A 10,983-nucleotide genomic window follows, 5' to 3' on the forward strand; every position below is an offset into this window, starting at 1 on the left:
CTTCAACAGCTGCGTTTAGACCCACAGGTGGGGGGGGGGGGCATGTGGTTTATGGCAGGATATGGACACAATCAGCGCTCAGTCCCTTCCTGCAGAGCATCTGCTTTCTTGCAGGGCGTCAAGGTTTCTGTGATTTTTAATAACGCGGCGTGTTTGACGATCAGCATTCGTTTTCTGCCCCCCCCCCCGTTCCAAAATCAGGCTTAAAAGTGATTCAGTGGAGATGAACATGAAAGGATTTGCTCCCGCGTCCACTACCTGAGGTTATCGGCAGGCCACTAGGAGAGTGAGGGAATACATAATGAGGAACACAGGGGTTTAGAGCATTAATAAGCTGCAGGAGTGAGATCTTCCTCCGACTGTGAAGTTCAGAACCAACATGGACGAGGCGTCTGCTTCCATTTTAATGGGAAGCCCACTGTGAAATGGGAGAAGGGGTATTTTTATGGCCTTCATGATAACACATCAGAGACGCTGCTTTCTTAAAGCCTTTAATACTACGAATAAAACCTGTGCACATATTTATATATATATATATATATATCCTGCTTGCTCATTTTTTTTTTTTTATTACTGGCAATCGATTCCAGTCGTCTGATGATGCTCCTCGATTTATCGGATGACTCAAATGAAAATTATTTTCCCATTTTACGCACAAAAAAAACAGACAAGCAGCTTAAAGCAAAGCATTTTATTGCAAGTATTAGTCAAAGATAAACTTCAAACTGAAGCAAAGCGACACTATAAGGCCAACGATCTAAAAAGAGAGCGTTACAAGGAGACATTTATGACTGAAAGGAATAAAACTGTTGGTACAACAGAGCCTTTGAGACGCAGAGAGAGAGAGAGAGAGAGAGAGAGACGGAGACACGGATGGTCTGCGAGTGAAGGTTCGCTGTTCGCTTGCTGGTGGCCTCCCCCTTCAGAGGTATCAGAGTCCAGGATCCTCAGTTTAAATAAAAACTGGCACAAGAGTGGGATGCTACATCGGAAAAAAATAATGAGCGATCAGCGCACACGGAAAGCCACTTAAAACGACAGGAGCCTAATCTCTCAGTTCAAAGTCATTATTGGAATGCAAATGGGATGAAATCAGGTCAAACGTCCGTTAGCCACGGGAGTAAACATTACAGTAAACAACTTTTAATGAACATGAGGGGCCAAATTCTCTTTGGAACAGGAGTGACGACGCTCACGATCTCTGGTCCTCCAGTGGGATTAGGGACAACCGAAAGTATAAAACAAAGAAGAACAGAAACTCCTCCTCGGTTCATTACACAGGCCACAGGTCTCCAGTAACCAAATCAGAGTCAAGCTGAAGATAACCTCCTTCGGGATTTCCCCAATCGATGACAACCAGGAAGTCAAGACAAAGACGCTGATGAGTGTAAAAGGCAAATCAGCAAACGATTCCATGTCACTCAGAACTCATATCCCACGAGTGTGTAGGAGCCACACCGGACGGATGGACCTTCTGAGGCGCTGCTCATCTACATGAACACAACAGCCAAAGAGCTGCCTGAAGCAGACTTGGTTTCTGTTCGGACTCGACAGAAGCGTTCACCAAGTCCTGCAGCATGTTTAGTGGTTCACGTGAGAAAACGAGGACAGGCGGGGAATCGGGTCGGCTCAAGTTACGTCGGCTTGTTTTTCTGCGGCAGGCCACCCGACTCAGGCATTGCTGAAGTCGCATGAGGATCTAACGCACCTTAAGGCCTCGGCATGTCTTTGTTTTGGTTTTTGCGTTGCTGCTGTCGACTGTTCTGGCACAAGAAAACACAGGAGACGATTTAGAGAATAAGACGCGACACCGACTCGAAGGTTTTCACTCTAGAAAGGACGAGAACTCCATCTTTCCTTCCCCCACTGCCTTTTTTTTTGGCTTTCACCCCCCCCATTCCATCTTCTTTTACTGGCTCTGGGAGTTTAACGTGACCGACGTTCCAAGTAGCAGCTCGGGATGAAAGAAGTCAGCCATTAGACACGAGTCAGTGCGGTTCACAAATGGTTCCCTTCATCAGAGACGAGCTGTGGGTTGTGGCCTCCTCAGGATATAAAGGATATTGGGAATAGGAGGGGGAAGGAGTTGACTCCGCCCATCAGAGCCCAAACCACGGTTCTGGAAGGCCACGCCAACCCACCCCCTCCCTTTCCTCCACCTCGCACCCGCCTCCATATTGTTGTGCTTGCATGTCGAGGAGAATAAGGTGTCAATGTGGAGAGGGAGGGGCTTAAAGGCCTCATTCTCCTGGCTCCGCCCCCCACCATGCGGGCAATATGATGCGGAGACTCCAGCCGCTTGAACGCACCCATCAATCAATAAATACAGCATAAAATATTCTGCATATATATATATATATTTCAGATATAAATTTAAAGAACGACATTTAAATAGGACAACAAAATAAAATTCGGCTCAAGAACAATTTCTCAAAAATCGGAAAAGTGTTAAGACAAAAAAAACACAAACAAAAACAAAGGATATTTGTACAGTTATACTTATTTCGACTCTAAAATAGTTACTTTATAAGAATATCAGGCATTACTCAAGCATTATATTTCATAATAAAAGCAATTTGCAGTTTTCTTTCATGTAGTACAACATATGCAGCATACCAAGGTAAGTGAGGTGCAGTGTGTTCAGAGATCTCTTGTAATCTAAATCCCCCCCCCCCCCCCCCCCGGACCGAAAAGGCACCCACAGAACTACGGCCCCCCCTCGGTTTTCAGTCGACACCCTACCGGCTCAGGACAGGGATACTGCTGGGCACGCATTTCCTCCATCGAGTGGCAATTCCACAGAGAAAATCACAACCCGAGTTCAGGTGGACTCGAGCGAGAGCATGAGGCACACTTTTAAGGACGCGCTGCTTTGTTTGGTAACACACATCCCACATCAGGGAATACTGTAGAAGAGGACTGGGGGGGGGGGGGGGGGGGGGCAGGTCGAAACCTCCTGGCTATGTGTCTGAGAGAGGCAGTCTCTAAAGTGCTGTTTGTCATTCACGGGCTGGGCTGTGTCTCACCATCAACGTGTCAGCCATGACCCCCCCCCCCCCCCCCCCCAAACGACGCTGAACGCCCCAGGTAGCAGAAGCCCAACAAAGACCATAGACTTGGCATCCATTCTTCCTTTTAGGTAATACATGAGACACGAGTTTCGCATCGCCGGTAGCGAATGTGAAGAACGAAGCCACAACGTGTTCTTCATTTTACACGCCAACTTTCAAATGACAGCACCATCGAGAGGAAAGGCACTTCCTGTGGACTCCATGGCAACCTTCCACGGCAACCAAAACCAGGGATAGTCATTGATTGCGCAAATTAGAATATATATTTTACTTGCCTTTACAAACAGGGAGATAATGGATTCTTTTTTTTGTCGACTGGCTATTTTTCCTCTCCAGAGCGGCGTGTTCTTCAGTCTAGCCACAACTAGCCACAACTAGCCACGACTAGCCACAACTAGCCACAAATAGCCACAAATAGCCACAACGAGCTGCGAGCCGAGCGTGCCCTTTAATGTCAGTCAAGCCAAGACATTTATTTCAGTAAAATTGGAAGGACAAGAATCAAATTTCCCTGCTGAGCAACGCGGACTTCCGTTGAGGAAACACTGACCAAGTAAATAACTTCTTCCCATCCCTTCGGGGGCTTCACCCCCCCCCCCCCGTAAACCCCCAATTTGTCTCGCTCGTGTTATTTGCAATTCCGAGCGGCTGACATTTGAGTTGAGAGTGAGGAAAACACATCTGCTCTGTAAACATGCGTTCAACTGCCCTCATTTATACACTGACCATCGCTAATAGACAGCAGAGACGGCGAACTAAATGTTTCTCAGCGTTTCCCTCCACACGGTTCAACTTCCAGCATCGTCCGAAACAAAACACGCCTAAACGAATAGCAGAACTGCCTTCATCGTGTGGACCGGACCTCCACAAGCCTCCAAAGGGGGGGGGGGGGGGGGGCAGTGGAGAAAATGTTAAGGAGGGCAACAGTAAGATTTCAGGCCTCCGGATTTGGAGGCTGGATCTTTGTACATGTGAGCATATGAAGTGGCTCGGCTAAAGGGAGAAGCCCCCCCCCCCCCAGCCCCCCACCCTGGAGACTTTAGCATAAAGGTCAGAAGGGCCACTAGCGCTTGTCACGGCACCATTTGACCCCCACACGTCCTTGGAACTGATTAGCAACACTTTCTAAACCACTTGCCCATTCTCGACTTTTACTCTCCATGAGCAGCAGACGTTAGCACCAGTTGAAACCCCCCCCCCCCCCCATAAAAACACATCCGATGCTCCGCTCTACACATCGACCCATTCTGCTTCAACGCCATCATGAGAATAAGGAAGTGGCGTCTCCAGACGATGCGTCGTAGCGTACAGTCTATAACCCCCCCCCAACACGCCCGGCTGCACCAACGTCGTCACACAAAAAGAAGTGTTGGATATGGTGCAGCTTTTCAAACATCAACGTGCACATCCTTATCAATGACAGCGCCACTAGCTTCTACCACCTCACCACCGCTCACACAAGACGCTGTACATTACAGAGATACAGGAGCGAGTCTATTGCAGTAATAAAACGTCGTTATTATATACGATACATTCATCACTAAGGATTAATAATTACACTACATTGTTGTTTTTCTGTTAGCAAAAATAAGTGGTGTGCATTACATCATTTAAAATGTACAAATATACTTTCGAGCTTTTTTTAAAAGGCTTTTTAGATGCAAGTGAACTCACGAAGGCTCGATCCCACCGGGCTCCACTCTGGAGGGCTAAATCTGTCCAAGGGAACGTCTTCCGGGTCGTCAGTGTTCAATGGCCTCAAACCCATACATATATGTGTGTGTGTTTTTACCCAACCTTTCTGCCCGTCTACAGTCTCACACAAAGTTTCAGGCTAATTCAGAGTAGCACCATGCTTGTGTTCAGTCCTCAAACACAGCCTCTTTTAGTGCAGATAACACACAAAACACACACACGCAACCCAAAGAGCAAAGTGGCGACTAATCCAGACAGTCGGTTTGTACTGAAGCTGCGAGCGTTGGTCACTAACACTCCTCGAAACTGGTTTTTTTGGAGCTAGCTGCAACTTTGGGCAGAAAGTAAACCCGACCCGGGATTTGGGATTGCTACTGAGAGGAACTAGCCACCAACGAGGATGACGGCCCGCCACGAACATCGGCCTTTAAGGTTAAAGTTGCAGCTAGATACACAACGTTATCGGATAGGCGAGAGCAACGAAACATATTGATCGAAGGATCATTTGAACGAGACGAATAGAAATGTCAGAAAATAAGTTGCTGAGAAGAATAACAGGCATCAAGTGAAACATTCTTGCTTTCAACCGTCTTATGCTGCTGGAATATAATTTTATAATAATTATAATTTTAATCCAATGAAGCAGGATGACTAACATGATTTATCTTCAGCCAGGCACTTGAATATTTGAACTTTATGGCCTTTATACTCAACTTTTGCTCCAGTCAGGTGGAAAAACGTCACGAATAATGAGGTGCAGCCTCATTTACGAACTGATCCGAACCTCTGAAACGATGCCAACTGATGGTTAAGCACTGATTACAGTTGCACCAACATCGATCGATTCCCAGCGCAGCGGAGCGTCAGAGCGCCCAGCAGAGACAAACTTTACTCGTTTCCAGGAAAGTCGCTTTCAAATGAAATGTGCAAGTCAAGTTAAAAAGTCCTCTTCCCTTCCACTTCTAGCGATTATTGCAGAAGAGGACACAATCGACACGATCCAGAACTCAATTCTCTCATTCAAGATGAGGAAATATGAGATAAAGCACCGGAGGAAATGAAATGCACGTCGATTACTCAGATTAAATACACAAGCTTTGAATGATTAAAATCATGAAAAATATTTCGTATAATATTCAAGAAAAACAATCGGAACTAAATTCTAGTGTTATGTAGTTTGAACTAAAAGATTGCTGCAGCTGATAAATCAGCCAATGAACTGCCCCCGGTCTGTTTAAAGGTCACAGCAGACTGACCGAAGCTGAACTCTTTTGTGTCACTTTAGGGGTATTTATACCGTTTTGCCAGCAGGTGGCAGTGTGCTCATAAAAACCAAAATAAAAATAAAAACTAAATATAATCCCTAGCAATAAAAGAAGAGAGGAAAGGAGCATCTGGGGGGGGGGCTTCTGGTTCAATTAAATAACTGCTCTTTAAATAAACACAAGTAAATCCAGACCCTTTCCTTTCCTCTTACCTCGTTTTTGACACATTGGGGGGGGGGGGGGGGTATGGCTGCAAACCAGGCAGACCCGAACAGGGTTTGGGTTAGGAAGCAGATTAGAATGGCAAAAACAACCAGTGGGCCACAAAGCGAAAGACCGACAGGAGGGGCGATGAAGAAGGGGCGATGAAGAAGAGGCCTGATAAGGGCACACACAAACTAGTTGGCTGTTTAACATTGCATAATAGTGCTGAGTTTCTCTGTTTGTTTTTAAAGCAGCGTTTGCTTCATCAGTCCAGTGTGGGCTCCTTCCCTCCTTCCCGTCCTCTGCACAGTGTCAGGTCCGGACTCTGTGTGTGTGCGTGTGTGTTGGAGAGGGGCATCTTGCACATACGAGGACTACTTGACTGGCAAGCTAAGTGCGCATTGGTCGTGTCTGTATGTTGTTGAGGCGGGCGGGCGCAGCTCAGGCGAAGTACATGGTCCTCAGGGTGTCGTGGTGGATCTGGACCGCCTTGGCGAGCGCCTGGGGGTCCCGGCCGTTGCTCTGGCCGGACACGTGGCTGCCCTCGGCGCTGCAGGAGCGGAGCGGAGCAGGAGGACTGGTTTACGACGGAGGAAAAGCAAGAACGGCGCGGCGCGCGCGGAGGAGCACAAACCTGTCGTGTTCCTTGTCCACCAGGTGGTAGCGGGCGCGGAAGGCCACCAAGTGGGCGTAGTAGGCGGGCGCAGGGATGGAGACGGAGCGGGTGCAGCGCACGTACGTGTGGCACAGCTGGTAGGTGAGCAGCTGGAACTCGTCCGCGGTGAAGCAATTGTCGTCCCACAGTACGTGGTAGTGGGACGGCCGGCTGGTGCCCTGTGCACAGAGTCATGCTTCAGCTCAGCTGTGATGTACTTTACTGTGTACTTAGAATACTGTTAAAGTGTCTAATGCTGCAAGCTTCGCTCAAAGAAGCTTCACTGGGGTTTGGCTTTTGAAAAAACGGGAGAAGTTTGTCCTTCTCACTCTTGAGGCCACGTTATTTAAAAAAAATCTTCAACAGTTCATAAGACTCAAGTGGAGAGCGTGAAGAAATAGTGCAGAACAAGGCAGCAGGCTTTAGGCATCGGTCTGACCTGTATTCCAGCGTGACTGCAGAGGTAAAAGTCGAACTCGTAGGGATGCGTGATGTCCGTATCCACGGTGGTACCAGCAGGAATGTTTCCACTACGTCCAACCTGACAACAAAAATAATCAAGGTAAGTTCCCCTCCGCCTCCCACTCCGCCCCCCCTCCCCCTCCCACTCCCACTCCGCCCCCCCCTCCCCCTCCCCCTCTCCCCCTCCCACTCCCACTCCCATCGGGGCTCTAACGCTTTAATGGAACGTAATTACAGAGGTGAGGAGGGAGAGCAGCCTCGCTCACAACGAGGAGTAACTAAGGAGAGCCATTTGGATTATTTAACATCCTGGCATAGAGCATTCCTTTGATGGAGGCTCACCCTCTCGTTGCGGTCGGCGCAGAAGAGCCGCGTGTGGTGGCGCTTTTGCACGACGATGTAAGTGATGCCCGGCTGGTACTCCTTCTCCAGGCTTATGCAGGCCTCGCGAATGGCCAGCAGCTCATAATACAGCACCTGAGCAGAACGAGGAAGACTGTTACAAGCCGCAGCTGGTGGGGGTGGGGGGGGGGACAGGTGAGCTCACCTGTCTGAACTGGCCTTCTGAAACGCCATCCCTGTAGAAAATGATCCTCGTCGGCTTGTAGCGCGTCGACTTGTAGAACTGGATGAGCAGCTCTCGCACCATGGAGGCCAGGTCCTGGATGACCTCCTGCCTGGGCCTCTGGACCCGCACGGTGGCACAGTATCTGCTGGGGTGGGGCGTCCATGCTGCCCACCACCTGGAAGAGAGAGGATGGGGGGGGGTGTGTAAAGGGAGCGTGGGTGAGACACGGAGGGATCGGAAGCTAATCAAGTCCGGCGGGACATGATGAAGAGATTTACCGCTGCTATCGAAGGCTTCTTCCCGTCTCCTGCGGGGGGGTGCGTGACATCCGCTCCCAAGAAGATAACCGGCTGCTGGAACACCGACGGCCTATTGGTGGACAGACATTAATGATAGCACTGCCTCACATCTCTTTGACATGCGAGGAGGAGGAGGAGGAGGAGGAGGAGGAGGAGCTGGACTCACCGCTGGTGAGGCACCAGGATGTTGTTGATGCCCCCCAGCTTCACGTTGATCTTGAGGCAGAGGTTGGAGAGGGTCTGAGGCGACGTCTTCACCACGTTCTTCACCTGGACGCACTGAGTGGCCATGCCCAGGAGGGTGTCTCCCACGCGCTTCACCTCCGCTGAGGGGTGGAGGTTGAGAGTCAACGATGAAGACGAGGGACTCTAACGCTCCGACGGCGGCGCAGCCTACCGTAGACGGGAGTTTTCCCCGGCAGGATGACGATGATGAGCTGCAGTCCGGCGTAGGTGTTCTTCAGGTGTCTGAACATGGGCTCCACGCTGTCTGCTCCCTGGGCGTACTTACAGAAGCACGGCTGGCCCTGGATGGGCATCCCAGCGTCCTTAGAGATCTTACGCAGCTGGTCTGTGAAACCCCTGGGCGAGGAAGAGGGAAGGATGAAGAGTCTCTTAAAGCATCTAATATCAAAGCTGCAAGCTTGCGTTTATATTTTAATGAGGAGGAGGAGGAAGGTGAAACACAAAAATAAATGACTTCTGCGAAACGTCTTTTTATATGATCGTGAATCTACTTTAGGGAACACGAAACGTGTTGAAATATTCCCTGAAGACGTTTGTTCATGATCGTACTTTAGGATTTCTTCCCGACACTGCCTCTGGGTGGCGAAGCAGGCGATGGCCCACATCTTGATCTCCACCCCGGTGTGGAACTGCTTCCCCCGCATGTCCCACACCCCGTGGCTGGGCGTGGCCACGGTGCGGTTCTGAAACGACATTGCAGTCTCACCACATCGACTCCGGATTATTGTGGGCAAACGCGCTCACATTCGGTGCCGTTCATCGAGGCTCGCATTCAAAAACAGCAGAAACACAAACGTGCCGGAGCTCACCCACACACACACACACACACACACGCACACACACACACGCACACACACGTATTTGCTTTAGACAGTGTGAAGGATCCATAATGTTTCTGTGTATCAAATGATGTCGTAGTTGTATTATAGAAGACGCGACTCGGGCGTCCTTTCTCAAACAGGAAGCTGCACGCTGGGGCGCCGGGAGAAACTATTCTGATGCTGCCGACCTCATAAAGTTTATTCAAAGTCCAAAAAAGAAACTAAAAAAAATAAAAAAATGCAGATCATTGCCCGCCTCACAACACACAGGCATTTTTTTTTTGCCCCCGTGTCAAAAGCACCGCCGCATGACTCGGCACGTGACTGGTCAGCCGGCACTCTGTCGGGGGGGGGGGGGGGGGGGGACTGCAGCATCAGCAGCATCATGCTTTCTAGCATCGCCTCCAAAGTGCGTCTTCTCACTGAATATTTTGTACCTTTCATGCATTACTGCAGGACAGAGCCGCTGTGTGCAGGTCACTCACTGACAGCAAGCCACATTTACACTCCTCCTCCTCCTGCTCCTCCTCCTCCTCCTCTTGTAAATGGCGGCAGGAGGTGAATGTGTGTCTATATGTTGACTGAGTGAGTGATTCTTAATGGATTATAGCTGAAATGTGATTTTTGACTGCAGCGACTGGAGAAAGGTTGTGAAATGCTGCCCTTAAGGACCATAAAGACACAGATGTTAATCGCCATTGTAGTTCAGTCTCAATAATTAGCTTCTTTTTTATATATAAAACATTTTAGAAGCCGCAGCTCATTTCTTTACGAAGGAAAATCAGCATTATGGAAATTGTTTCCCTTTCAAAAACATGCATTTAAAAAGGCAGAATCAAAGTCCGACTATACCGAGACTCAACCACAAGGAATAATCCAGAAGGATCAACAAACAGAAGCCGGCGAGTTAGTTCCCCCGTAGAGACCAGAGCAGCGAATACAGAGGAAGGGGAGAGCGCGACAGACAAACGGAGAACGGCGTGATGTAAAGGAAGGGTACCATAAAGTGCTCTGTGCTCACCCTGCCGCCGTACTGCAGCATGGGGGCGGGTAGCACTCGCCCCGTCACGTGGGCCATCTCGTCGCGCACCTTGAACTGGAATTCCTGCACGAAAGGGTCCGCCTCGTAGTTGGCACTGCGCACCTGCAGGGAACGGGGATGTGATGGTTAGAAGGCGCGGTAGATAATGACAGCAAGCCCCCCAAAAGGGCTTTAAGGGGGGGGGCACATAACCCTAACCCTAACCCTTTACCTTCAATAACGGTTTGTTTTACGCCAAAATCAAAATCAAATATGATGTAATGTGTGAATTAGCAAACTCTGGAGGAGCTCGGAATTACTTTCTGTTAACGAACAGCCAGCAAGCTAAAGATATTAGTTGAATTAATTCGTCTGCTTGTTTAATCTGCTTTTCCACCACCGGTCTTGTTCGTGTCGATCACAACTCACCAGCCTGCTGATCTCCTCCTGCCGGTCGGGCGCCGAGCGAGCCGTGGCTTTGATCATGGTGGAGGTCTGGTTATCCGTCAGCTTCTTGATGCACCGTTGGCCAGCAACAATATTACACACCTGCAGGAACACATTACAACAAATGTCAGAATAGAATGTTCCTTTTGTTTTTCAGTCATTATTTAGCCGTGCAGAAAATGTGCAGGCAGATTAATGCTTTAAATACAAAAACCCAACAAAACAGAGG

The 10,983-nt window shown here is 49.1% G+C and overlaps 1 pseudogene; it reads right to left on the reverse strand.

Annotated features, from left to right (window-relative positions):
• Window positions 1–6,294: 6,294 nt before the first annotated feature.
• LOC137914001 (protein argonaute-3-like) overlaps window positions 6,295–10,983 on the reverse strand; it is a 4,954-nt pseudogene continuing 265 nt past the window's right edge.

The sequence above is a fragment of the Brachionichthys hirsutus genome, chromosome 3 (assembly GCF_040956055.1).
Source record: "Brachionichthys hirsutus isolate HB-005 chromosome 3, CSIRO-AGI_Bhir_v1, whole genome shotgun sequence".
NCBI lineage: Eukaryota > Metazoa > Chordata > Actinopteri > Lophiiformes > Brachionichthyidae > Brachionichthys > Brachionichthys hirsutus.